General features: G+C 52.3%; 1 pseudogene; it reads left to right on the top strand.

Annotated features, from left to right (window-relative positions):
- The first annotated feature begins 796 nt into the window (after positions 1-796).
- On the top strand, positions 797-21486 carry LOC101092239 (annotated as a pseudogene).
- Positions 21487-27133: the final 5647 nt, after the last annotated feature.

Genomic DNA, 27133 nt, shown 5'->3' with positions numbered 1-27133 from the left:
CCTTTCCCCATCCCTGTGCCCTTCCGGTGTCTCCCTTTCCTTCCCTTCAACACCCCCCGCACCCCTTCTCTCACTGCCTGTTCCTTTTCCCTCCTTCCCCTCCTCTCTCTCTCTCTCTCTCTCTCTCTCTCTCTCTCTCTCTCTCTGTCTCAGAGCTTTGTTTGGAGGAAGGAACTGGAAAACCCAGCTTTGGTTTAATCCAGACGTGCAACATCTCAGGGGGCGGGAGCCAGAGAGAAAAAAGGGGACACGGAGATTCATTCTCATTCCAGTTTTTCTTTTTAACTTTTTTTAAATGTTTATTCATCCTGGAGAGAGAGAGAGAGAGAGAGAGGGAACAGGGGAGGGGCAGAGAGAGAGAGGGAGACCCAGAATCCGCAACAGCCCGACGCGGGGCTTGAACCCACACACCATGAGATCATGACCTGAGCTGAAGTCAGACGCTTAACCGACCGAGCCGCCCAGGCTCCCGACCCGTTCCAAATTTTCTGAAAAGCAATTCCCTTTTGGCAGCAGGACAAACTCCATGGGAGTCAGAGACGACACCGTCCCTACACGGGGGTGCTCACCACCTGCGCAGGAGAACGCATACGCACCAGGAATTCTAGGACGGTGCAAAAAGTCTCACAGCGGAAGTCTGCTCAAAATCCCGCGGGACCATGATCCTAACGACCGATTTACTGAGCTTATCCTAAGTTTCGGGAACGGTGCTCAGCCCGTTTCATAAACTACCCCATCAACGCCTCAGAAAACACCGCCCGTCTTGTTTGCCACGGTGTCCTCGCAGCTTAGCACGATGCCTGGCACGCAGGGGACACTCAAGAAGCATTCCGCTGAGAATAGCAGCCCCGTGGGGTCTCGGAATTACCTCCAGCTCACAGATAAGGAGACGGAGGCTCAGAGAAGTGAGATCCCAGGTCCACGCTCACAGGGAATGCAGCAGAGCTGGGATTTGGCCCGGGTCTGGCTCAGCCCGTGACCTCGAAGGCTGTGCCCTGGGGCTGATTATAGGAAAAGAAGCAATGCATGGTCTTGGGGAAGGATGGGGTTGAGAAAGGCTTTCCAAGGGAGGTGATTCTCAAGCAGGCCCTTGAAGAAGGAGCTTGCCAGGGGGACAAGCAGAGGAAGAGCATCTGGGAGGACGGGGTCGGGGCTCGGGGGGGCAGTGGGGGGACCCAGTGCCGTGTGGCTGAACATCAGCCCATCTGGAGAAGAGGCAGCAGCAGGTAGGGCTGGGAATGCAGGGGCAGCGGGACGATCACCGGGGAGACTCAGAGGCTCATTCCCCTTCCATTTCCCTCCGTGGCTCTGATCTGGAAGATTCCTCTGAACGGTGCAGGCGGTGGTTACGCCTGTGTTTGATTTATTTTATAGCTGGGGTTCCGGAACTCTTGTCTTGGCTGCAACGTATAATGTGGAATTTCCCTCCCGAGCAATTCTTCATCGTTGGCAACCCACCGGAGCGTGATTTTGGCACACTTGGGTGACGTGGCGGGGTCTCAGCCGGTGCAAGCCCGGGACGCCCCGTGTTGCTGCCCCAAATGCTCAGCCAAGGTGCGGGGGCTCCTACCAGAGGGGTCCAACCTGCCACCCTCCTCAGCGGTGGCACCAGGAACACATCTTTGTTTTTCCCACGTTGCCTTTAACTCCTCCACCGAGAAGAGGGGGAGAGCTGGGACACTGTGTGTTTTTGTTTGTATCTGTGTTTCCATGACTCATGATGTGACTTCATCTCTCCTGGGACACGTATCGCTTTCTACCTACAGGTCATGAAAAGGTACAGGCTTCTGAATCAAAACTGAGTTGGATTCTAGTCTCAGACGTCCCAGATTGATTTAGTCTAGGACCTTGAGGAGGGGAGCGTCTTAACCTTCCCTAAGTACTGGTTTCCTCGTCCGCAAAATGGAAGCGATAGTCATATGTACCTTAGAGGGATTTTATAAGGTTTTAGCAATTACCTGGGTAAAGCACCACGGGTGGCCCATTGCACGTGCTATGGACTCAATGTTTGCGTCTCCTCCAAATTTATATGCTGAACCCCTAACCCCCAGTGTGATGATGTTCGGAGGTGGGGCCCTTGGGAGGTGATTAGGGTTAGATGGGGTCAGGAGGGTGGGGCCTTGGTCTAATGGGATTAGTGTCCTGTAAAGAACAGACAGGGTCCACCCTCCATCTTCCTGGCTTGCAGAGTAACTTCTACGTGCTAGATGCCCCATAAATGTTCGTGGAAGAATTCGGCAGTTGGCAAACGTGTGAGTAAATGGATGAGCGGGTGAGTGGGCGAGAGGCAGAGAAGCAGCCCGTGGAATCCACTGACTGGAGCAGCAGATTCTCTTTCCCCCACCTCTTCCAGGGTACGAATACGGAGCGACCTGGAGGCTGACCCTCACAAGCCCCTCCTGGCTCTCTAGAAGCCTTGCGGGGTGGCCTGGCCTGGGTACTGCCGTGGCTCCTTGCCCCAGAGTCAACCACAAGGCCCTGAAACTCCCTGTCTACAAAGAAGGTCCCCGGGTCAGCTGTGAGGAGAGAAGGGCCCCCAACCCAGGTGTGAACAGAGAAGGACCCCCTCCTCAGGTGTGAACAGAGAAGGGCCCCACCCCAAGTGTGAACAGAGAAGGGCCTCCACCCCGGGTGTGAACAGAGAAGTTCCCCCTCCTCAGGTGTGAACAGAGAAAGGTCCCCACCCCAGGTGTGAACAGAGAAAGATCTGCATGTCAGCTGTAAACAGAGAAGGGCCGCACCCCAGGTGTGAAGAGAGAAGGACCCCCCTCCTCAGGTGTGAACAGAGAAGGATCCCCACCTCAGGTGTGAACAGAGAAGGGCCCCACCCCAGGTGTGAACAGAGAAAAGATCCGCATGTCAGCTGTAAACAGAGAAGGGCCCCACCCCAGGTGTGAACAGAAAAGGGGCCCCCTCCTCAGGTGTGAACAGAGAAGGATCTCCACCTCAGGTGTGAACAGAGAAGGGCCCCACCCCAGGTGTGAACAGAGAAAGATCTGCATGTCAGCTGTAAACAGAGAAGGGCCCCACCCCAGGTGTGAACAGAGAAGGATCTCCACCTCAGATGTGAACAGAGAAGGGCCCCATCCCAAATGTGAACAGAGAAGGGGCCCCCTCCTCAGGTGTGAACAGAGAAGGGCCCCACCCCAAGTGTGAACAGAGAAGGACCCCCTCCTCAGGTGTGAACAGAGAAGGGCCCCACCCCAAGTGTGAACAGAGAAGGGCCTCCACCCCGGGTGTGAACAGAGAAGTTCCCCCTCCTCAGGTGTGAACAGAGAAAGGTCCCCACCCCAGGTGTGAACAGAGAAAGATCTGCATGTCAGCTGTAAACAGAGAAGGGCCGCACCCCAGGTGTGAACAGAAGAGGGGCCCCCTCCTCAGGTGTGAACAGAGAAGGATCCCCACCTCAGATGTGAACAGAGAAGGGTCCCCACCCCAGGTGTGAACAGAGAAGGATCTCCACCTCAGATGTGAACAGAGAAGGGCCCCATCCCAAATGTGAACAGAGAAGGGGCCCCCTCCTCAGGTGTGAACAGAGAAGGGCCCCACCCCAAGTGTGAACAGAGAAGGACCCCCTCCTCAGGTGTGAACAGAGAAGGATCTCCACCTCAGATGTGAACAGAGAAGGGCCTCCACCCCGGGTGTGAACAGAGAAGTTCCCCCTCCTCAGGTGTGAACAGAGAAAGATCTGCATGTCAGCTGTAAACAGAGAAGGGCCCCACCCCAGGTGTGAACAGAAAAGGGGCCCCCTCCTCAGGTGTGAACAGAGAAGGATCCCCACCTCAGATGTGAACAGAGAAGGGTCCCCACTCCAGGTGTGAACAGAGAAGTTCCCCCTCCTCAGGTGTGAACAGAGAAAGGTCCCCACCCCAGGTGTGAACAGAGAAAGATCTGCATGTCAGCTGTAAACAGAGAAGGGCCCCACCCCCGGTGTAAACAGAAAAGGGGTCCCCTCCTCAGGTGTGAACAGAGAAGGATCTCCACCTCAGATGTGAACAGAGAAAGGTCCCCACCCCAGGTGTGAACAGAGAAAGATCTGCATGTCAGCTGTAAACAGAGAAGGGCCCCACCCCAGGTGTGAACAGAAAAGGGGCCCCCTCCTCAGGTGTGAACAGAGAAGGATCTCCACCTCAGATGTGAACAGAGAAGGGGCCCCCACCCCAGGTGTGAACAGAGAAGTTCCCCCTCCTCAGGTGTGAACAGAGAAGGGCCCCACCCCAAGTGTGAACAGAGAAGGGGCCCCCTCCTCAGGTGTGAACAGAGAAGGGCTCCACCCCAAGTGTGAACAGAGAAGGACCCCCTCCTCAGGTGTGAACAGAGAAGGATCTCCACCTCAGATGTGAACAGAGAAGGGTCCCCACCCCAGGTGTGAACAGAGAAGTTCCCCCTCCTCAGGTGTGAACAGAGAAAGACCCGCATGTCAGCTGTAAACAGAGAAGGGCCCCACCCCTGGTGTCAACAGAAAAGGGGCCCCCTCCTCAGATGTGAACAGAGAAGGGTCCCCACCCCAGGTGTGAACAGAGAAGTTCCCCCTCCTCAGATGTGAACAGAGAAGTGCCCCCACCCCGGGTGTGAACAGAGAAGTTCCCCCTCCTCAGGTGTGAACAGAGAAGGGCCCCCAACCCAGGTATGAACAGAGAAGGACCCCCCTCCTCAGGTGTGAACAGAGAAGGATCCCACCCCAGGTGTGAACAGAGAAGGACCCCCCCTCCTCAGGTGTGAACAGAGAAGGATCCCACCCCAGGTGTGAAGACAGAATGTCCCCACCCCAGGCGTGAACAGAGAAAGATCTGCATGTCAGCTGTAAACAGAGAAGGGCCCCACCCCTGGTGTCAACAGAAAGGGGGCCCCCTCCTCAGATGTGAACAGAGAAGGGCCCCCACCCCGGGTGTGAACAGAGAAAGGTCCCCACCCCAGGTGTGAACAGAGAAAGATCCGCATGTCAGCTGTAAACAGAGAAGGGCCCCACCCCCGGTGTCAACAGAAAAGGGGCCCCCTCCTCAGGTGTGAACAGAGAAGGATCCCACCCCAGGTGTGAAGACAGAATGTCCCCACCCCAGGTGTGAACAGAAGGGTGCCTACGCCAGGCCTGCCAGGATGGGCTCTCCCTAGAACACACAATTTGCTTAAAGAAAGCCCAGAGTTCACCGTATTCACCATTTTAGTTCTAAAGAGGCCCTCGGGTTCCCCAGCCCGGCCCCCACCCCCCACCCCAACAGTTAGAATGCTGGCATTGGGTCAGTGGCCTTTGTTGCCCTGTCCCCAGATATCACCTCCTTAGCCCCCTTTCCCTCACCTCCTCCTCCCCAAGTCTGCACAAAAACACCATTTGTGGGAGCTAGGCTCCCAACCTTGGCACAGAGCCACGAAGTGAAGTAATTGTGCAATTAGAACTTAATTGCTGGATTTAATTTCGTTTTTTTTTTTTCTTTTTGTCTCAATTGTTGAAAAAGTGCAGTTCCCGCCTTCGAATGTCTGATGAGTTCCTTCTGTCTGCCCCAGGAAGGGATGGGGTTGGGGGAGGGAGAGGCAGAGACGGCCCGGTGGATTTTGCGTTTCGAAGAGAATTTACAAAGTTAACCTTCCCCGGGGGCTGGACGCCAAGAAAGAAGGAGAAAGCCAACTCCAAGACTTGGTGGCAAAGGACGTTGTCCCTTAAGGCCAAATTTTCAGTGACCTTGTATGACAGCGGCGTGTGAGCCTGGCAGACATGTGGCCTGTCGCTGCCACCCCTCACAGAGGATCTCCGGGGAGCGAGGCACCTCGCACTGTCCCATCTACATCCTCCCGACCACCCTACCACCTACCACCAGAGGGTCACGGTCCGTCCCGTGGGGAGACATGAGGAAGCCGAGACTCACTGGGCTTCAGCACCTTGCCCAAAGTCACACAGCTGGTGCTGGAACGTGAAAACAGCACCCCACTTGCAGCAAAGGGCCCGGCAAGTTCTCCGGGACCCCGGGGGCCACTCCGGAAAAGATGGTGATCTGCATGGATCTGGAAAATGAGAGGGCGGGCTCACTCTCCCTCCTTCCTGCTCAAGAGCAGGGAGGCCCTACGACCCACAGCCTGCACACCCCCCTGCTCGATGGTGCCACACATCACAGGCCTCTGTGACCCACCCAAACTGCGTCATTCCTAGGGCAGCTCCCGCCCGAACACCTTCCTCCCAGGCCCAAGACTGGCTTCCATCACAACGCGCAGCTGCTGGACCCCTTAGCAGGTTCCCGGAACCGGGGTGTTCCTGACAGCAAGAGCCCTCTAGGAAGGCGCATTTATCTGCACACCCGGCTCAGGGCTCCTAAGGCAGAACCTCTGTGTCACTTATCACGGTGCCATCCTGAAGGCCAGGTCATTCGGGGATTCGCTACACGAAATGCACTCATCAGAAATCACAGCACTCACGTGGCCCCTTTTGCTCCTGTCACAGTTTTAATGGAAAGTGTCGCGCCCTGGCCATATTCTCCGGTAGCCTCCAACAGGGCCAAGTCCTCAGATGTTTCCGCAAACCACGGCCCCCTGGCCAAATCCGTTCCCCTGCCTGGTTTTGAGCGGCCTCAGGCTAAGAGTGGTTTTTGCATGTTTCAATGAGTAGGAGACAGCAGAGGAACCGATAAACAGAAAAGAAAAATAGTATTCATGACATAGGAAAATCATACGAGATTCCAATTTCAGTGTCAATAAAGTTTCATTGGAACACAGCCACGCTCGTTCACTTGCATATTATACGTGGGGTAGTTGTGATAGTGACTATATGGCCTGCAAAGCTTGAAGTATTTCCTGTCTGGCCCTTAACAGGAAAAGTTTGTCACCCCTAGTCTAGATCCTTACAGCACTTTGGTACCCAGACTATACCTTCTTTCCCAACCCGTGTGACAGATACCTCCACAAGCCTGGGCTCCTCTCCCCATTACATGGGACTCTGAGCTCCTGCCCATCCACACTAATGGCCCGCCACAGGGCCCAGCAGGTCTGATAGGACACTCACCGGCCCACACGTGTGGGCCACTGTCAGCAGTGAGAATGGCCCAGTGACGGAGTGTAAGCTTTGACTTTCGACTACCGGCTTCTCCATTCACCCCCTTGGGTCTCACTCAGCTCCCGCCTGTGAACAGGGAGGGAGTAGTAATCAAGCCCACGGCACCGGGCAGATGTAAGGATTAAATCAAGGATTTGGTTACAGGGCTTGGCACGGCGCCTGCCACACAGTGAACATTCAATAAATGTTGAGCTGTGGCTGATGCGTTACAGAGGCAAGAATTTGACCCCCAAGCCTTTCTCGGGAGCATTTCTCAGAGTGACTGGCCCGTCTCATGTCTCTAGTTCTCTTCCCCACTTTACCTCCTTCTTTCCTCCCACCACCCAATTCGTGGGCTTTCCCTAAATATTTCTAACCGCTGTCTATGTGTCCCTTGCTGCGACTTAAAATGTTTTACAACTCAATTATCCTGGCTGTAAAATGGGCACAGGGCTTCCTCCCAACCTACCTGGCAGAGCTGCTGAGCAAAGGAGAGAGGGCAGAGGGTTTAGAAACACATTTGTGGGGGCGCCTGGGTGGCTCCATCAGTTAAGCGTCCAACTTTGGCTCAGGTCACGATCTCACGATTTGTGAGTTCGAGCCCCGCGTCGGGCTCTCTGCTGTCAGCGCGGAGCCCGCGTCAGATCCTCTCTCTCTCTGGGTCCCTCCCCACCCTCGCACGTGCACGCATGCACACGTGCTCTCTCTCAAAAATAAACGCTAAGAAAAAAAAAGAAATAAAATTAAAAACAAAGAAATACTTTGTGAAGTGCAGGGCCCCCTGCAGATGTTCCTTGTGATTCTTAGTATCTTTGGGAGGACAGGAGACCCGAGCTGTGAGTTGAATTGTGACCCCCCCACAAAATATATAATCAAGTCCTAACCCCCAGTACCTGTGAACGTGACCTTATTTGGAAACTGAGTCTTTGTGGATGAGGTCCTACTACATTAGGGTGCCGTAACCGGTGTCCTCAAAAGAGGAGGGAAATCGGGACGCAGAGACAGAGAGAAGAATGCCTTATGACAAGGGGGATGGTCACAGGAGTGATGCCAAGCCAGGGAACGGCCAGGACGGCCGGCAACCATCAGAAGCCAGAGAAAGACGGGACGGATTCTTCCCTAGAGCCTTCAGAGGGAGCGCAGCCCTGCTGACTCTCATGCTCAGCTTGTAGCTTCCGGAACTTTGAGACGGTGCGTTTCTGCGTGGCTGTTATGGTGGCCCGAGGAAACTCATATGAGTACGACGAACCTCTTACCGGTGAAGCCCCCAGAGCTACCCTCCGTCGGTTTACTCCGGCCAGGCCCCCTCCTGGCAGGGTTCCGCATCATGCCAGCCCCCAGACCACGACGAACACAAGGTAGTGTGCCACACCAGGACCTCAGCACGGCAGATGCGGGGGGCACAGCTGCTGACGAAAGGCTCCGTGCCAGCGCTCTGTGATCGAGCCAGGCCTTCCTCGCTGGTGGCCTTTGTTTGCTTGCGAAGGAGCGGGATGGAAAAGAGCCCATTTGAAAATGGGGCTGGGCTTCTGCATGGCGCTTAGAGCTCATCAAGCCCTAATAAAAGTGAAAAATTACCTCTGGTGTCCCCAGAGCCAGAATTCATCTGTTATTAATGAAACCCACCCCAAAATAGAGCTCGGAGCAATGAGCCTCAGACAGATTTTTTTTTTTTTTTTAGACAGTGAAAGAGAGTGTCCGCCCATGACCTCTGGGCTCGTATCGGGAGGTGTGCTTGTCCACCTTCTTGCCTACACCACTCCATCCCTCTGTCTGAGAAGGTCGCTCCCCAGGCCCAGATCTAATCCAGCTCAAATGCTGCCTCCTCCTCCACGAAGCTTTCCAGGATGTACTCCAACCAGGGCTGGCTTCCTAGATCTGTGATCTGTGCCGTCACACAGCCCCCTGAGCTCGCAAGGACCCACGGTTGAGTTAATGCCCTGCTGTCACAGCCTTGAAACTCCTAATCATTTTCAAACAAGCGGCCTTAGATTTCCATTTTGCACTGGGTCCCACAAATTCCGTAGCTGGTCCGAAGTCCTACCTTCTCCAGCCAACCAGGCAGAGCAATCTCTCCTCCCTCTGGACCCTCGAGATACCCACCGACCCATAAATCTCGCCATTATTCACTCAAGGAATAGCATCAAGCACCAGCTGCGCAACGTGACTCAGCAGCCAACAGGGCAATCCCAGCCCCCCCGTCACACTCCAGGGTGAGGCAGACAAATCGAACACAAGAAGGGCAGGGGCGCCTTGGTGGCTCGGTCGATTAAACATCCGACTTCAGCTCAGGTCATGAATGATCTCGGGTCTGTGAGTTCGAGCCCCGCATCGGGCTCTGTGCTGACCGCTCAGAGCCCGGAGCCCGCTTCGGATTCTGTGTCTCCCTCCCTCTCTGCCCTCCCCCACTCATACTCTCTCTCTCTCTCTCTCTCTCTCTCCCTCAAAAATAAATATTTTAAAAATTAAAAAAAAAAACCACAATAAGGGCAGATTCAAAATCCTCTTACTTTCTCAAAGTGAGCTTCAATTTCTACGCATGTGTAGATTCTATATACTCGTCACTTCTGCCCTAATAATACTTCAGCGGCTCCTGCAGTAAAGACCAAAAAATCCCTAAGTCGGCCCGTGGGACGTGACATACCCCCCACCCCCCACCCCCATCTCCTTCTGTCCTGGCCGGGCGTCCCCAGACTTCTCACACTCGGTGTGAGTCTGTTAAGGCTGCCACAGACCGGGTGACTTACACAACTGAAACCGATTCGCTCACATCTCCGGAGGCCGGAGTCCAAGATCGAGGATGTCAAGGTGGGATTCTCCTGAGGCTTCTCCCCTGGGCTTGTCGATGGCCGTCTTCTGCCTCTGTCTTCATGTGGTCTTGGCTCTGGGCACACGCATCCCTGGTGTCTGAGCCTCTTTTGGTGAGGACCCCAGTCATATTGGATCAGGACCCCACCCTTGTGACTCATTTAGCCTTAATTACCTCCTTAAAGTCCCCACCTCCAAATGCCATCATATGGGGGGTTAGGGTTTCGACACACGAATGGGGAGTGTGGGGACACAATTCAGCCCAGAATATACTCCCTGTGTCACAGGCACATGAAGTTTTCTCCGCTCAAAATGTTCTTTATTTCATAAGCTCCTGTGTGTCTTTCAGGTCTCAGTGCCAACATCGCCGCCTCCCAGAAGCCCTCCCAGATTGCCCTGGGTCCTCCACCATCTCATCCCACCCAGCACCCCAGCCTGCACTCCACCTTCATGTGATTATCGATTCGCCTGCGCCTCCTCCATCAGACTGTGAGTCCTGCTGCAGCCTGAACTCACGCTTCTCCCTCCTGTTGGATCTCCAGTCCCCAGCCCTGCTCTGGAATATCGAAGGCGCCTAATAGATGCTGAACTTACCTTGACAAGAGAAACCATGAGCTCCTAATGAGAACAAGACCCCCCTTCAGCCCCCCAAGACACTTGACAGTTAGTGAACACGCCATTAGGTAAACGGTCAGCCACAGGGAACGCGTCAGCTCTGCTCCCATGTCTCCCAGATTCTGCCCCAGATCCTAGATTTTAGTAACTATAACCCAAACATACCAGCTTGATGTTAGATCTAGTTCTTATCTTGTGATGGTCAAGTGTTAAATATTAACAGCCATCATTCACAAGGAGAATTTTTATGTGCCAGGAATTAACATATATGTATTATACATGTCATTTCATTTAAATTTTATCAGAATTCTGGGAGTGTCTGGGTAGCCCCATCAGTTGAGCATCCATCTGGCTTTGGCTCAGGTCCTGATCTCGCAGTTTGTGAGTTTGAGCCCCGCGTCGGGCTCTGTGCTGACAGCTCGGAGCCTGAAGCCTGCTTTGGATTCTGTGCCTCCCTCTCTCTCTGCCCCTCCTCTGCTCTCTCTCTCTCTCAAAAATAAATAATGAGCATTGAAAAATTAAATTTTAGGGGCGCCTGGGTGGCGCAGTCGGTTAAGCGTCCGACTTCAGCCAGGTCACGATCTCGCGGTCCGGGAGTTCGAGCCCCACGTCAGGCTCTGGGCTGATGGATCAGAGCCTGGAGCCTGTTTCTGATTCTGTGTCTCCCTCTCTCTCTGCCCCTCCCCCATCCATGCTCTGTCTCTCTCTGTCCCAAAAATAAATAAACGTTGAAAAAAAATTTTTTTTTTAAATTAAATTTTATCATAATTCTGTAAGATATTTAACCTATTTTTAGGTAAGAATTTGAGGTTTAAAGAGAATATGAATGAGAACTCTTTTTGGTGTAAGTGACAGAACATCCAGTTCAAACTGGCTCAAAAGAAAGAGGAAATTACTGGGTCTCATAACTGAAAAGACCAGAGGTGGACGAGAAGGGCTTCAGGCTCTGTGTGATCCAGGAGCTCATAAGTGTCATGAGGATGCTGGCCCCATTTCTCTCTGCTTCTTCAGGCCTTTCCTTCCTCTGTGCTTTAATCTTCAGCTTCAGAACTTCTTGCTCACGAATCTTTACTCGTTACTGTTTTCCGGGGAAAAACACATAGTCTTTGCAAGAAGGCCCAACAAAGCGGTCTCTTTGCATCTCATTGGACCACACTGTGATTAAGTTAAGGATCCTGAAATGAAGATTTTCCTGGCTCATCTGGGTGAGCCCTGAGTGCCATGACAGGTGTCCTCACCAGAGAGAGGCAGTGGGAGATTCGACACACCCAGAATGGGAGGCAATGTGACCATGGAGACAAGATTAGATTTATGGAGCCACAAGCCAAAGAGTGCCAGGCAGCCACCAGAAGCTGGAAGAGGCGAGGAATGGATTCTCCCCTAGAGTCTTGGGGTTTGGCCCAGCAATGTTGACTTCGGACTTCGGACCTCCAGAGTTGAGACAGGATACATTTCTGTTGTTTTAAGCTACGACGCTCTGATCCTTTGATATAGCAGTAATAGGAAACGAATACACCCACACACTTCTGGGCAAGGGCACACAGGACACGTTCATGTCGCCTTGCAGCCTCAGCTGGGCACATGGTAGCTTCTGGCTGTTGCTAGGGCCCCTCCCGGGACTTCGCGTTTGGCTTTGCAAGCAAGGGGGCCTCCGAGGAACAGGGGCGCTCTGGCCAGGTGCCGAGGCCAGGCTGCAGAGGGGCATGGGTTGAAAGAGGACACCTGGAGGGAGAGCCTCTCCCTGAGCCGCGTCACAGGTGATGCGGTGGGGGTGGGCAGAGGGGGTCTGCTCAGGTTCTGGATACCTTCTGAAGGTCGAACCGGTGGGCTTTCCAGATGGGATGAATGTGGCGTGCGAGACGCGGGAAGAAGTCAAGGATGACCGCCCGGTTTTGGTCGGAGCAGCTGAGAGGATGGTGTTGGCTGTGAACGGAGAGAAGGAAGCATAATACCCAGTATCGCGCGGTGTCCCCACAGCCCCATAACACAGGAAAGCCCTCTGGATTCTGAGTCCCCGGAGCGCGTCCATAATTTAAAAAGAGGTGGAATCATCTCTGTCTTGATTTTTTCTCTCTCTCTCTCTCGTTTTTTTTCTTTTGCCTTCGCTGTTCCCTGTAGACCTTTCTCTTCCCTGCAGCTGCTGTTTTCGCCAGGAAACACCTGTTTCTCCCCACCCCACAGGTGATGCTCTCACCTCCCAGAATGCCTTCCCTTCGCCCCAGCTTGGTCTCTGTGCTGCCTTTTAAGGACCCAACTTGTGTTGCAAGTTGTCCCGTGGTCTCCCTGCGGATTGAGGCAGAGGAGCTTTTGAGGAGACTTCCCAGCTGATTAAGTGGCTTGGTCCCCACCCCCAGCCCCAGCCCCCCTCCTTCTGTGCTGCTGACAGCCTGCTCCTCCCACAGATTTACAAGGAAGGGGTGTGGGGGGCGTTGGGGATGAGCTGAAAGCTTGAAGCCTGAAATGTCAAAATCTGCACTGTCTCTAAGGTGGTGTTCGGGAACAGGAATCCGACGGCCACAAACCGAAACCCCTCGTAGATGCTGTGTCTATGTGTACTTGTGTGTGGATATGCGTGCGTGTGTCCATGCATGGGGAGGCGGGGCGAGGTAAGGGTCTAGTGTCATTACGAGTTCTAGAGCCTAAACCATATTCTCCAGGGGAAGTCACAACATACATTAGTCACAACTAATGAATCTGTTGTCTGGTCTGGGTGAAAGCATTTATTTGCTCTGTTAAAACCTCTCCTGAACTAAATGATAATCATAATCTTGACAATGATAGCTGCAGCCTCTGCAGTTGGCAGGTGCCCCTGTTACCATTTTACGGATGAGAAAACTGAGGCTGAGGTCATCTTCCCCGAGTCACTTGCTGGCTCTTTCCCAGCTCCGGTCCTCTGCACTTGACTATTTCCCCTGCCTGGCTTTCCTCCCACCGCCTGGCTCTCCCCTCCCCGGGCTCTTCGGCAGCTGTGTCCTCATCCTTCTCACCCTTCATGGCTCTGCTCAAGTGTCGCTTCCTCCAGGAAGCCTCCCCTGACCATTCTCTACAGTAGACCCCCCCCACCACCACCACTCCTGGTTTCTATCCAATCACTCCATGTTCTTCTCAACACTTGACGTGATCTAAGTTGTTATTGTTCATTTATCTACCTGATTAGAGTATGCCTTTCTCCCCTGGAAAATAAGCTCCCTCCTCCTGGAAGGTGGGCATCTACTCTGTCTTTTTCACTCCCACGGCCCAGAAGCTAGAGCAGGACTCAGTAAACGAAACTCTGGCCGGGTCCTCAATTTTACTGCACCGGTCCCAGCATTTTGTGCCTTCCTCTGCGTCACTCTTCACTGCACGGTGGGCCCCGTGGTAAGCGCGTTCCTGATCCAGACGGGAATGTTCCAGTGCTCTGAGCACAGAGCTCCTGCCGCTGTCCTGCAGAGAAGGCACCAGGTGCAGGCCGAGGTGACCGCGGGAGACCCAGCAGAGAGCATTTCGGTTTCTCGGAGATAAAGTGACCTGGGGCAGAGTGTTCGCTCCAAAAATAGAGACAAGGGGACCGATTTGAGAGGCGCTTAGGGGGTAAACGCAACAATACAAACCGGGGGAGAGGAAAGTCTCGAGGAGGACTCTGAGATGCCTGGATGGAGAGAGGGAATACCAGAGGGGCTGACCTGGGGGTCACTTACTCCAAAGACACTTTTCTCCCGGGGAACAAAGGATGCTCTAGCGTCAAAGGCTAATGTCCTGATGAAACGGTCTTCCAAAAAAATTACATTTTAGGTAAGCTTCTCAGCCTTTAAATGTCCAGAAGTTTTTGCCCGGATGATGGACGTGTTCTATAATCTGTACTGTCTGATGTGGCAGGAGAGTCACATTGGCTGCCGAGCAGCTGAAATTTCACCTAATTTATTCTGGTTTTGGCTGGTGGCTACCATATGGGACGCCGCAGCTCTAGATGAAACGACCAATTCATGGGAAATATGGAGGGTATACTCGAGCACGTGAACGTGCAAGCAGCAAAGTCCACACGGGAGAGGCTCTCCGGGGCCCAAGCAAAAACTGGTTTCTTCTGCAAATAAATTGCAAGGGTTAAAAAAGAGAGAGGCAGAGGGGAAATCTGTACATTAAAGGATACTTCAATGACATATTAACCAATCACAATGCGTGGGTCTTATCTAGATCTGACTCAAACGGTAGAATTGTAAATAAAAGTACATTTATGGGGGCCCCCCCGCATGGCTCAGTGGGTTAAGTATCTGACTTCCGTTCAGGTCACGATCTCCGGGTTTGTGAGTTCGAGCCCCGCGTGGGGCTCTGTGCTGACAGCTCAGAGCCTGGAACCTGCTTCGGATTCTGTGTCTCCCTCTCTCTCTGACCCTCCCCGGCTCGTGCTCTCTCTCTCTCTCTCTCTCTCTCTCTCTCAAAAATACATAAACATTAAAAAAATACATTTACTAGGAGCGCCTGGGTGGCTCAGTCGGTTAAGCGTCCGACTTCGGCTCAGGTCATGATCTCACGGTTCGTGAGTTCAAGCCCCGCGTCAGGCTTTGCTGATGGCTCAGAGCCTGGAGCCTGTTTCAGATTCTGTGTCTCACTCTCTCTCTGACCCTCCCACGTTCATGCTCTGTCTCTCTCTGTCTCAAAAATAAATAAACGTTAAAAAAAATTTTTTTAAATACATTTACTAAATAATTAAATATTTGAACACCATCCATACAATCGTTGATATTTTAAAAATCATTTTTAATGTCATAATGGCCTTGTGGTTATGTTTATTATGTTTCAGAGATACATATTAAAATGCTATATTTATGGATCATGTAATACGACTTCCAGTATTGGCTTTAAAATAAGGGAGGGGAGGGGCGCCTGGGAGGCTCAGTCAGTTGAACGTTGGACTCTTCGTGTCGGCTCAGGTCACGATCTCACAGTTGGTGACATCAAGGCCCTCGCTGGGCTCCAAGCTGTCAGTGCAGAATCCTGCTTGGGATTCTCTCTCTTCCTCCTTCTCTGCCCCTCCACTGTTCACACACACACTCTCTCTCTGTCTCTCTCAAAATAAATAAACTTAAAAAAAAAAAAAGAATTTAAAATAAGGGAGGGGAAATGGATAGCAGTGGGAATAAGACAGGATTAGCCTGAGTTCATGCTGTTTCGGGAGACCATTGTGTCATTTTTGCCTATGTTAGGATTTTCCCCATAATTATAACGTTAAAAATTATATTAAGCAACATGAACCTGCTCCCAAATAAAAGCTATTTTAGGCATAATCTTGCCAGGACACCTGGGTCCCCTATGGATGTGCTATCATAATATCCCGTGTCCCTTCCCACAGCAACAGGACAGCACTTGAGTGACACCTCTCCTCCCCGACTTGCCAAACTTCTTTCCGGTATTGTGAAAGCAAAAGAAACCTTAAAGGAAGATGCTCACTTATTTTCCCCCCTTAAAAATCAGTCTCCAAAGGAGGAGCATTGCTCACTCTTTCCAAATGGTTGCCCTCTGCCTCAGGATTATTTCCAACTCCATCTAAAAACATCTTGGCCTACAGCCTCCCTCCTCCCTCCTCTCTTCTCCCCTCCCCCTCCCCCCACCAGCTCTGCATCCCCAGGGGCCGGACCACTTTGACCTCCCCTGGCAGTGCTGCCCTTCCTCTTGCCTCTTGCGCGTGTGGTCTGCGCGTCTGGAACACCCCGTTACATGATCGGCCCAAGAGGCAGAGCAGGTGCAAAGGCGGAGAGAGGGTCGAGCGCAGAACAGCAACTTGGGTTCCAGGAAATTTAATAAGCAGCGTTACCAAACTGGGAGCCATCCTGGGCAGCGTAGCAGGGGACATCTTTCACAGGCGGCTGCCCTTTCTCTGCAGTGATTCTGGGCCATATGTCTGTAAGTACTAATTAGGATTCTAACGTTCACAGACACCGAGTATCAGTGGCTTCAACAAGACAAGAGCTGGTTTCTCACCCAGCAGGAGGTTTTCGGGGAAGGTGGGTTTCCCTGCCCCAGGACTGGGTCCAGTGAACCAACCAACTAAGTCTGACGCGCCGTTTGGTAAAGGCTCCTCTGAAGTCCTGCACGAAGGACACACACCTGTTTGGGGAACCCATCCGTCTGGGCTCACAGTTGGATCTCGGCGTTTAGCACATTGCCGTCACATCCTGGCAGACCCCTGGGAGGTGCCGTGCTTTGCACACAACCGAGATTCAATAAATATTAGCTTAACTGACTTAAATATGTGCGCCTGCAAATATACGTGTATGTGTGTGTAAACGTGTTTATGCAGAGATCTCTGCCAAAACAACATATGGGAAAATGTGTCCTCTCTGTAAGAATAGAAAACAAGGGAAGTGCCAGCCGAAAACTCTCCATTCTTCAAATAATTCTTTCTCCAGTTAACCTTGGAGAAGAAACTGTCCATATCTGAACAGGACATTTTCAGGGCTTCGGTCTGCAGCCGTCATGAAAGAGGGTCACCCCCTCTCCTCCCGTTCTCTTCCCATCCTTCTGACCATCCTTTTCACCTCTTCTTTGCGAACCGTCTTCGTCTGCCTGTTTCTCAAATGGTGATGCTCCTGGGGGCTCTTGTCACCCTACCACACGCTCTCCCTGGTAGGCTCAGCCACTCCCATGGCCCTGTTTGCCATCTATGTGCCCACATCTCCTCAGTAGATACGGGGAACCCAGATCGTTCCCAGAGCTCCCGTCCTGAACGTACAGCTGCCCGTGGTGGTGGTCATTTCCACAACGCCTCACCACGGTTCCGCCCTTGGGGAGACCTGCTTTGACCCCTGGCCCCTCATCGCCCCCCTCAGCTGCTTGTCTCTGGGGTTCCCTGGCCCTTGCAAGACAGCTCAAGCTCTGGTACTTTCCGGGCATCCACTTGGCTTGTGGGAACTCATGTTTTCTGGACAACAGAAAGCCTCTTCTGCTCTCTTCCCCAGCCCTACTCAAAGAGGTGGAGGGGCTGGATGGGTCAGGCTGTTCCATGAGCAGGTGTTCAAGAGGGGAAGAAGATTCCAGGCCCATCACCTCACAGCCCCTCCTAGCGCTATGCGTACCTCCACACTGACCTGGGGACCCCATGCCCCACACTCCATGGGGTGCTGCAGAAAGAGCTCAGGCTCTGCCGCCTGCCTGGCAATAATGGCATTCACTAGGCCACCTACCAGACACGGGGCTGGGGCAAGTTACTTCACTTCTCTGTGCCTCAGTTTCCCTATCTGTAGAGTAAGACAGTAACGGTAACTGCCATAGGGGGTTGTAGTGCAGATTAAATAAGTCAGTAACTGTAGAGCGTCTAGAACCATGCCTGGCCCATAGCAAACACCTCAATTGTCTCTGTCAAGTACGTTAAAAAAAAAAAAATTACAGGAATTTGTCGAATGGACAAAGGAATGAAATGGAAGAATGAACATAGCCCAACCGACCGGGGTTCTAATCACAGCACTGCCCTGTATATGGTTTACTGGGAGTGTCTAAGAGGCCAGGGCCTAGGAATTCAAATAGACCACGAGTGTATTACCGATAAAGCGAAAGAGCCCAGAGACGTTAAACAACTTACCCGTCACCACACAGATAGTATATCTTGAGCCCAACTCTGCTCTCAGACTTTCTCTCTTTTCTTTACAATGATTTAAATATAGTTTTAAAAAGGAACATACGTCCGGGGGCGCCTGGGTGGCTCAGTCGGTTGAGCGTGTGACTTCGGCTCAGGTCATGATCAGGTTTGTGAGTTCGAGCCCCGCGTCGGGCTCTGTGCTGAGAGCTCGGACCCTGGAGCCTGCTTCGGATTCTGTGTCTCCCCCTCTCTCTGCCCCTCCCCTGCTCGTGTTCTGTCTCTCCCTGTCTCTTAACAATAAAAAAAAGTTAAAAAAAATTAAAAATAAATTAAAAAGAACATATGTCCATGATTTTAAAAAGTTAAATATGCCAGGGGCACCTGGGTGGCTCCGTCGGTTAAGTATCCAACTTCAGCTCAGGTCGTGATCTCACGACTCATGAGTTCTAGTCCCACATCAGACTCTGTGCTGACACCTCAGAGCCTGGAGCCTGCTTTGGATTCTGTGTCTTCTCTCTCTCTGCCCCTCCCCTGCTCATGCTCTGTCTCTCTCAAAAATAAATAGACATTAAAAAAAATTTTGTAAGTTAAATGCTCCAGAAGTATGTATAGTAAAATCAAATTCCTGCTCCTCTCCCTGAGTCTCTGTCCCTGAGTGTGGAAGCCCCAGCCAGAGACGATAACAATTTGTACATTTAGGAGCTTGTCACATGTCATTATAGAGCCGTCGCGTTGCTTTTAAAGGCCACAGAGTGTTTCACTGTAAGAGTGCCTGGCATCTCATTTAACCTGTCCTCTGTAGATACATATGTAAGTTATTTCTGATCGTTTACTACCCGTAATGTCCTTACGCACACCTCCCTGAGCAAAGGCGTGAATGCGTGTGCAGGATGAATGCTGAGCAGTGGTGCAGGGGTTAGTGCATTTTCCTTTTTGAGAGAGCTCACTAAATGGCTTTGCCAAGAGGCTGTGCCTTCCAACACCAGTGACGGCGAATGCTGGTATCTCCCCTTAACGGCACGTTCGCAGACGTCTTTATTTTGTCCGGTTTAACAGGTGAACATGATCTGTCACAGAAGTTGTAATTTGTGGTGTTTTTCCCCCCAGCGGTGAGGGTGAGCACCCTCCATATGTTTAAAGGCCACCGTTACTTAGTTTTCTCTGAACTCAGAACTCTGTTCATGCCTTTCTCTTCTGAGTTGCTAGTCTTTGTTTATTTTTCAGAGAGCGAGAGTGAGTGGGGCAGGGGCAGAGAGAGAGGGAGAGAGAGAGTCCCAAGCAGACTCCCCACTGCCAGCGCAGAGCCCGAGGCAGGGCTCGAACCTATGAAACGTGAGATCATGACCAGAGCACTTAACTGACTGAGCCACCCGGCGCCCCTAGAAATGTTTGATTTCATGAAACGATTTATGCCAAGCTTCTTTTCTTATGTGGAGTCTGAACTTTTGTGTCAGGTTTAAAAAGACAAAGTCCTGGGCCGGGCGGCGGGCGACAGGGGCGGGGGACTCGGGCGGAGCCCCCGCGGCCGGGTTAGGGAGGGCCGGGCCCGCAACGACAGGTTACGCGCGCTGTCCTGGCGTCCCCTCCAGATGTCACGAGCCGGGGGCCTCGTCATACTCCGGACGGTGAGCGGCCGAGCGCGCCGGCCCCGGGGCCGCCCCCGACCCGACGGGACGGGCTCCAGATTTTGGCTACGGAAAGGGGGAGATGCACTAAGCAAGGTCCGCCAGGAGGCACATTTTGGAGATCGATCAGCTTGAAGATCTTGCAGAGGCCGATCCGTTCTCCTTCAGAGAGTTTCTGAAAACCCAGAACCCGGGCCTGTCGGGAGAAGACACCGCCAACAACAGGATTTATTCAAAGGAACCCGCAAGGCACCTGCCGGGACTGGGCCGCAGCTCCCCAACCCCCCAGACCGTGGGGTACGGCCTGGCATAGCAGCAGCCGTTTTTCGAGGACCGTACAGGGGCTGGTGACCTTCTGGACGAGGACGAGGACGAGGGGTGGATCGGGGCCTACTCGCCGTCCAGTGTGGAGCACGTACGGCTCCTCCTCCTCCACCCCGTGGGAGCTGGTGGGGCCCGAGACCCTGCCCCCGGGGATGCTGAGCGACCCTGACTCCCGCGCCTGCCTCTCTCTCCCTCCGGCGGGGAGCCCCAGCGCACACTTCGCGGCTCCCGGAGAGTCTCTGGGGGACAGGCGCCCGCGGACGCTGCAGATACGCCACGAAGCGCTGAAAGCTGAAAACCCTAGGCCGAGAGGAAAGCCGCCTGAGGTCCAGGGCTTCTCCGAAACTCAGGCAGAAACGGGGAGGACGCTGGAGCGGAAGCCGGAAGCGAAAACGATAAAGGCGGAAAGTGACGGCCGAGATCTGGAGTCAGTGGTCCAGCAGGGGCAGCAGCACCTGGCGCCGACGACAAACCGGGCCGTCAGGGTGGAAGGCCCCATCCTGAAACCGAAGCGGGACAGAAGCTCGCTGCAGGCCTAGGTCTCGAACTTCCAGCGCGAGAAGGCGGCCTTGCGGTGGGGCCAGGGCGCCGCGCCTGCAGGGGGCGAGGCAGAACGCCCAAGTGGTCTCGCAGAACCTTTGAGTCCGCAGGAACAACGCCCACTCCTCCATCCGGCAGCTGGTTTCTGGAGCTGAATCGTGTTGCCGAAATCCTTCAGTCCGTAGACAGAATTTCCGAAATGCAAGATGAGGAAGAGGAGTCTTGAGAGCCATGAAGTGCCTCCAGGTCGCAGCCCTGCTTCCGCCCGGCCGCCGCCGCTCGCTGGGCTTGAAAATGACCTTGTGTCTTTAAGTACGGGGTCCTCGGCCGTAGCGAAAGTATTGATCGTGCCGCTGATTTCATGACCTAAACAGCGCTGGCAGCCAGGGGCAGTGAGGAGCCCCCCGCGTGTGAGAGCTGCACCCCGTTTCTATGCGCCCCTTCCTGGTGAGCTCCTGCTACTTGACGGACTAGTGCTCCTTCAAGAAGACGTTTCTGTGAAAGCCGGTGGTGTTTTGAAGTGACTAAACATGAACACGACCGTTCCGTAGTAAGTGTTTTCCGTCGTCATTCCAGAATGTTAATCGTAAGGTAAGTTCGGTCGATCGTCCTGGATTCCGTAAGGAGAGGGGGTAGGTGAGCCGCAGCTCCGTGCTCGCCTGCCAAGGCCCTAGTGCCTCCTTGACCTCATTTGGTGCCCCGGCTGGCTCAGAGTCCACTCCTGGGGCCTCGGGGTCAGGGGCGGCTCGTACAGTTGGAGACCTGAGCCTGGATGCCCCGAGTGGGGGCGCTGCTGTCGTTCCGCGGGGCCCCAGGTCACGCGGGCGGCCACTGTGTGCGACCATCTCAAGGCATCCGTGGGCCTTCAGACTTGAAGAGCTGCTTTGGCTGGAGGGTTTTGATGCATGTTGCAAGTGGCATCTCGTACAATCAAGTTTGGAATTCAGGGATTTGGAGTGTGTGCGCAGGCTTCCTGGGTCAGCACGAGGTCTCCCAGGGTGCTTTTCCAGCTGCTTTCGAATGTGGGGGGGGGGGGGGGCACCACACGCACCATACCCCTTTTTGGCCACTTTTCTCTAGATGTTATTTTTTTTTTAAATAAATTTCCTCTCTTCTGTTCAAATGGACAGCTTTCCTATTTAATAAATTGTAAAACTCAAACACACACACACACTCAAAGTCCTTCCCCATTTGGATACTATTTAAATAAAATCCCCCTCCCACGTCTTTTTAAAAATACTTTTACAGTGGGGTTTTAAAAAATGTAGATATTTTCTCCACCTGGAGTTTATCTCGGTAGAAGTAACTAAGAATGGACCTGAACTTTGTTTTAGACGGCTACCACTTGTCTAAACCTAACACCACTTACTAAATCACCTCCTTTTCTCCCACTGATCTGAAATGTCCTCTTAATCACGAACTAAGTTTCTGCATATATTTGGATATATTTCTGGCTGTTTCACACGGTTTCATGGGTCTGTGTTCTACTCACACACCATTTACCAAACTGCTTCATTTATTTTAGCTTTATAAGGTAGGTTAATATCTTTCAGACCTAGACCACCTTTCATTATTCAGAATTTGACTATTCTCCTCTTTGTCTTTTCCCATAGAATATCAGCATATTTAATTCCGGGGGGGGGGGCGGGGAATCCTATTTTTAATTGGAATTATGTTAAATTTAGAGATTAATTTAGAGACAGTTGGCATATACGTAGTGTGGGTCTTCCTCTTATGGGGGCGTCTTTTCATTTATTCACATGTTTGTGTCTATTCCTTAATAATATCTTCAAATTTTATTCATATACATCGTATGCATAACTTGATAACTATGATGCGTGAGATCTGTTTGCAGCTATTGTGATGGACTTCTTTGTTTCGTTATATTTCTTCTATTACATTGAGAGATACTCTTACCCCAACACGTAACTGAATTCTATTGTTGGCGATGTTTTCTAACTGAATAACCTGGATGTCGTTGAGTAGAGTACTCCTTGTTCCTGTTCACTTCTTCCTTCTTTCTAATTGCATCTACGATGCCTTGCGCCCATTGTCTAGTAGTGACAAGCATCATGGATATGTCATGTTCCTAACTTTAAGGAGACTGCTTTCTGGGGTTTCATGGGTAAGCACACAGGGTGTGTGTGTGTGTGTGTGTGTGTGTGTGTTCCCCTACATTGCCCTGTGTGTGCCCCATTGTTTTTATAGCCGGGATTGGGAGAAGGGTGGCCCTAGAAAACAGAGGGCGAGCAGAACAGATTAGAAAATGAGCCAGGCAGGTGGGGTCTGTGGCTCCGGCCTGGGTACCCTCAGAGATGGCTCCTCCTCTGTCCTCATCCCTTGAGGTCTCTGACACCGCCCCCCGCACCCCCCACCATGACTTCCCCGGCCCTGGATCGTGTCCCCATCACAGGGTTCACCCGAACTCAGAGTCTAGTCCCAGCCCTGCCTCCTGTCCTCCTGAGCCTCACCTTCCCATCCGCAGAGTGACCTAATACCACGTCGTCAGCTTGGCACGGAAGGCACTTTTGTGAACAGCGATGCAACCAGGACGCCTTTCGGCAGCTGGTGGTCCTGTGGCCACACACACTGTACTCACGATGATGACATCAGCGCTCCAGCCAGTGGAAGCTGAACAGAGTCGTGTGCATGGAGAGGTAGGGGCTACACAACGCGCTCCGATGGTGACCGTGAACCTCCCCGGTTCTGCGCCCTGGCTCTCAGCCCCCAGAGCAGAGGCCTGCTCTTCCCAGGAAAGGAAAATAAATGGCTTTGGCGTTTCTGACTGGCACACTGGGGCCTTTGAGGGCAGAACTGCTTTATTCCAGCTCAAGCTGCTCAGGAAGAGCCTTGACAGCCACAGGCAAACCCTCCTGCGGCCAAGGTCAAGGCCTGTCTGTGCGCCACGCCAGCTGGGCAGCTCCAGACCACGAGAGGGTTTCTGCAGGGCAAAACCGGTCCCTTAAAATCTAGGCAGTGGGACGCCTGGGTGGCTCAGTCGGCTAAGCATTTGACTCTCTGTCTCAGCTCAGGTCACGATCTCACAGTTTCATGAGTTCAAGTCCTGCGTCGGGCTCTGTGCTGTCTCCTCTCTCTCTCTCTCTCTGCCCCTCCCTGCTCTCTCTCTCTCAAAAATAAATAAACATTTAAAATACTTTTTAAATACTTAAACGCTTTAAAAAATCTTAGCAGGAGCTTCAATTCAGGTCATGATCTCACAGTTCGTGGGTTTGAGCCCTGTGTAGGGCTCTGTGCTGACAGCTCAGAGCCTGGAGCCTGCTTAGGATTCTGTGTCTCCCTCTCTCTCTGCCCCTCCCCTGCTCATGCTCTGTTTCTCTCTGTCTCTCAAAAATAAACATTGAAAACAAATGTTTAGAAAAATCTAAGCAGCCTCTTCTAACCTCCAAAAACACTTTTTAAAATGTAATAACACCCGTTTCAGATTCTGTGTCTCCCTCTCTCTGACCCTCCCCCATTCATGCTCTGTCTCTCTCTGTCTCAAAAATAAATAAACATTAAAATTAAAAAAAAAAAAAAAAAAGCGGTGCCTGGGTGGCTCAGTCAGTTGAGCAGCCGACTTCGGCTCAGGTCATGATCTCGCAGTCTGTGAGTTCGAGCCCCGCGTCAGGCTCTGTGCTGACAGTTCAGAGCCTGGAGCCCGTTTCAGATTCTGTGTCTCCCTCTCTCTGACCCTCCCCCATTCATGCTCTGTCTCTCTCTGTCTCAAAAATAAATAAACATTAAAATTTTAAAAAAATAATAAATAAATAAAATGTAATAACACACAACAAATTGGGAGAGAAAAAAAAGATGTCTGCCACCATTATGAATATAAAGGATGCTGTCCTTGAGCAAACCGATAACACGATCATTAAGATCATCCATGGGTAAATGAACAAGGACATGAACAATTTCCAGGAGAAAAAGCTGGAAAACATACGAGTGTGTTTTTCTCCTTTCTTTTTTACTTATTCCTAGTTTCTCGGTGTTCTGCAAAGACCTGTGATATTATTTTGGTGATCAGAAAAGAATTGCTTTATTAATCTAGACAGCTTTTTCAAGAAAGGCCTAAAGCTTCTTCCTTGCTGTCATGTTCTACGACGAATAGCACCCGACGTGCACTGAGGCATCAGAAGCCGACAGACATTTGGCACGTACGTTAGAAGCCCCCCTGGGCTCAGACGGGAGGGCTGGGAGCGGGGCCATGAGAGGAAGTAGCAGACCCAGAAACGTGCAGGAAGAGGATGCAGGTTTCGGTCCAGGGTCTTCTGTCAGATGTCCCGGGTTTAGGTACCAGCTTGGCTACCTAGCAACCGTGTGACCTCGATCCACACACTCACAGCTGGAGTAGCTCACATTGATGTAAACTGGGGGCGATCGTACCTTTAAGGGTTGTCGTGAGAAGTCACCGAGATGACGGACAGAAAGGACTCAGCACTGTGCCCGGCACGTGGTAAACATTCAATAAATGTAAGACCACAATTTGCATAGTCACTATGATGGAAAAGGTTCATTCCAGGGGTGCCTGGGTGGCTCAGATGGGTAAGCGTCTGACTCTTGATTTTGGCTCAGGTCATGAGCTCACGGTCCGTGGGTTTGAGCCCCTCATCCGGCTCTATGCTGACAGGGCAGAGCTTGTGTGGGATTCTCTCTCTCCCTCTCTCTGCCTCTCCTCTCTCTCTCTCTCTCTCTCTCTCTCTCTTGCGCGCACACTCTCTCAAAAATAAATAAACAATAAAAAAAAAAGAAAAGAAAAAGACTCCTTCTGGAGCAGGAATGAGCAATCAGATGTGATTTTAGTCCTAGTACAAAGTTTACGGTGTGGCCTTGGGTGAGTCACATCACTCCTGGGTCCCAGATGGTCTCCAAGCCTCTTCCAACCCAGACATTCTGAGTCTTATGCTCACACTGTCCCCGTTGACCTTCTGGGGGCTCAGCGAGCTCACAGCTCACTCTCCTAGTGACCACCCTCACCCAGGGGGACCCGGTAACATGGCACCTTGCAGACACGCTGTGGCTTGGAGCCCCGACTCTGAGGGTAGGAGGCTCTCCACCTCCAGGCTGCCCTCCCTTCCCCAAGGAAGTGACTTCTTGTTTGGACCTCTTCACCATTTCCATGGAGACAAGGGACAAAGCGAGAGGGCATTGAAAAGCCTTCCTTCAGGAAAAGGCTCCTCCCCTCCCCGGGGAACCCCCACTCCAGTGACGCACTTTCCTAGACCCACAGAAACCAAAAGGATTTCCCATCCCAGCAAGCTCCGGGCCATTCTGGGGAAAGGAAACGGGACCAGGCTACCCATTTCCTGGGTAGGGGACACCCTACCGAGCCAGTCCCCACCAAGTGTCGCCCTGCTACACCCAGGCAGCTTCTGTCTGGGCTGCAGATTCCTCCTCTCCTACGGTTCCTTCCATACAGGAGGAATTTTCCATAATCCCTGCTGTGGGACCCGAGCCCTCAAGCAGCAGAGGACAAAACCTCACAAAGAAGGCCAGAAATGAATCGTCTCTTCTCTGGGTAGAGCTCAGACCCGTGCCACACACCCAGCTGGACAAGTCAGGACTCGCTTCTGTGATGGTGCTTCCAACAACACCCCATCCTGACTCAGGGGCAGTGCCTGTGTTAGGCCAGCCCCCATGTTGGCAAAGTTGTCTTGTTGGATGCTCTTCTTTTTTTAAATAGTTTTTTCATATTTATTTATTTTTCAGAGAGAGCCCGTGCACGAACGGGGGAAGGGACAGAGAGAGAGGAGGCAGAGGATCCAAAGCGGGCCCCACACTGACAGCACAGAGCCCAGCACGGGGCTCGAACTCACAAACCGCGAGATCATGACCTGAGCCGAAGTTGGCCGCTTAACCCCCCGAACTACCCAGGGCGGCCCTGGATGTTTTTCTTGCTCCTCCCTTCGGCACGGCTGGGCCCTCCCTTAGTGCCCAGCCCCCTCACATGTCCAGGGCCACTGCATTACCATGGGGACAGTGTGGGCATTGGAATCTTGGGTACAAACACCAGTTCGGTAACTGACTGAGTGATGTTAGGCAAGTCATTTAATCATTTGAGTCTCCATTTACTCGTCTGTACAACGGGAAGAAGGAAACCTACATCGAGGAGTTTTGCGTATTCAGCCAACGCCTCCTGAGCACTTACTCAAGTTCCGAGCGTTATTTCAGGTAAAAACTTGCTGGAGCAAAACTGTCTTGAATTCTGGAGAACTAACAGAGGTGACACTTGAAAGGAACCTTATAGACATCCATCACTAGAGTAGATGGTGTCAACGCCAACACTCCTTCAGGGAACAGCTGTGAAACCTGGATAAAAATACCAAAACAGGGGCGCCTGGGTGGCTCAGTCGGTTAAGCATCTTGACTTCGGCTCAGGTCATGATCTCACAGTTTGTGGGTTCGAGCCCCGCATTGGGCTCTGTGCTGACAGCTCGGAGCCTGCAGCCTGCTTCGGATTCTGTGTCTCCGTCTCTCTCTGCCCCTCCCCTGCTCATGCTCTGTCTCTCTCTGCCTCTCAAAAATAAATAAATGTAAAAAAAAAATTTTTTTTTAAATACCAAAACAATTGTTTGAAAGCCCAGTACGACGGCTCGCGGGTGAAGATACGTAAGAGAACACGTAAGGTCTGTTTCCTGCGCTTTGTCTCCAGAGATT

Source organism: Felis catus, chromosome F2 (genome assembly GCF_018350175.1).
Source record: "Felis catus isolate Fca126 chromosome F2, F.catus_Fca126_mat1.0, whole genome shotgun sequence".
In the NCBI taxonomy this organism is placed as follows: Eukaryota; Metazoa; Chordata; class Mammalia; order Carnivora; family Felidae; genus Felis; species Felis catus.
The sequence above is the reverse complement of the archived record's forward strand: the minus strand, read 5'-3'. Positions and strand labels throughout refer to the sequence as shown.